The sequence below is a fragment of the Tupaia chinensis genome, unplaced genomic scaffold (genome assembly GCF_000334495.1).
Source record: "Tupaia chinensis unplaced genomic scaffold, TupChi_1.0 Scaffold143913_1, whole genome shotgun sequence".
Lineage (NCBI taxonomy): Eukaryota > Metazoa > Chordata > Mammalia > Scandentia > Tupaiidae > Tupaia > Tupaia belangeri.
This window is the reverse complement of record NW_006203764.1, coordinates 1,654,096-1,655,097: the sequence shown is the minus strand read 5'-3', so window position 1 is coordinate 1,655,097 and position 1,002 is coordinate 1,654,096. Positions and strand designations below refer to the sequence as shown.

The following is a 1,002-nucleotide window of genomic DNA, read 5'->3' as shown; positions in this document are numbered from 1 at the left end:
TGAGCAGGGGGTGATGTCTCGGCTCCCGGCTGTCCTGACTTACGTGACCGTGAGCAAACACAGAACACACCCCTCGTCCTCCCTGAAGTGGAGGTGACAGTAATGACGCCCGGGTCACAGGTTGTTTGAAGGCTTCAAGGGAAACCAGGCAAGAGGGGAGGCCATGACCTCCCTACAGCAGCATTCCTTGAATCTGATCAGCATCCCCTGGGAACTTGTTTAAAATGCATCTTCCTGGCCCCAACCCAAGGATCAGAACGTGGGAGCCTCTAAGCTCCTCCTTGGCCCAGATGCGCACACAGCTGGCCAAGTCGCTCTGCTCACGGCGGAGGGTAGGGGCTCTCTGGTTCAGCTCTCCATACCAGCGCCAGACAGGATGCCCAGCTCCGGGTCCCTCCGTGCCCTGCGGCGTCCTACCCAGCTTCGATGCTGAGGACCACCTCCCACTCCTCACTGTACAGCCAGCAGGCTCTTGGCTTCTTTTAGTTGTTATTTTTGCCATAGGACGTGTGCATTCACTGAAGAGAGAGAGAGAGAAGGAAAGTGAGAAATCAACCCCCAAGGGTGATGGCCACACCACAATCCCTTCTCCATTTTCCTCTTGGGTTTTTGAGCACACATACATGTGTACCTAGAATGTTTTTCAAGCCACTGGGTCTGTGACTCAAACCACAGAACTGACCCTGCGGGATCCAAGGCCTTAACCACCACACCACCTACTGGCCTGCTCTTGGCTTCTTAAGCGCTGCTTCAGTCAGTCACAAGGGCTTGGGCAGGGCGGACCCTAGCCTGCGAGTGACTGCCTGCAGGGCACCCCCAGGTCGCAAGCTCACAAGCCCGTGAGGTTCTCCATCTCTGACCCAGGCTGGCACTGCAGCTCCACGAGTCCTCAAGCACTGCCCAAGACTGTCCTGCCGCCTGGTACACGGGGGCTGAGCAGCCCACGGGGAGCCCAGGGAAGCACAGAGTTCAGGTACCAGTGACCTCTCGGCGCAGGCATTC

The 1,002-nt window shown here is 57.7% G+C and overlaps 1 long non-coding RNA gene across 1 annotated transcript in view; it reads right to left on the bottom strand.

Annotated features, from left to right (window-relative positions):
- LOC114005494 (uncharacterized) overlaps positions 1-1,002 on the bottom strand; it is a 6,517-nt gene that overhangs the window by 3,479 nt on the left and 2,036 nt on the right. Inside the window, exon 2 of the long non-coding RNA XR_003547339.1 lies at positions 363-518. This is a non-coding gene — a long non-coding RNA (uncharacterized LOC114005494). The remainder of the gene's footprint in view (positions 1-362; positions 519-1,002) is intronic.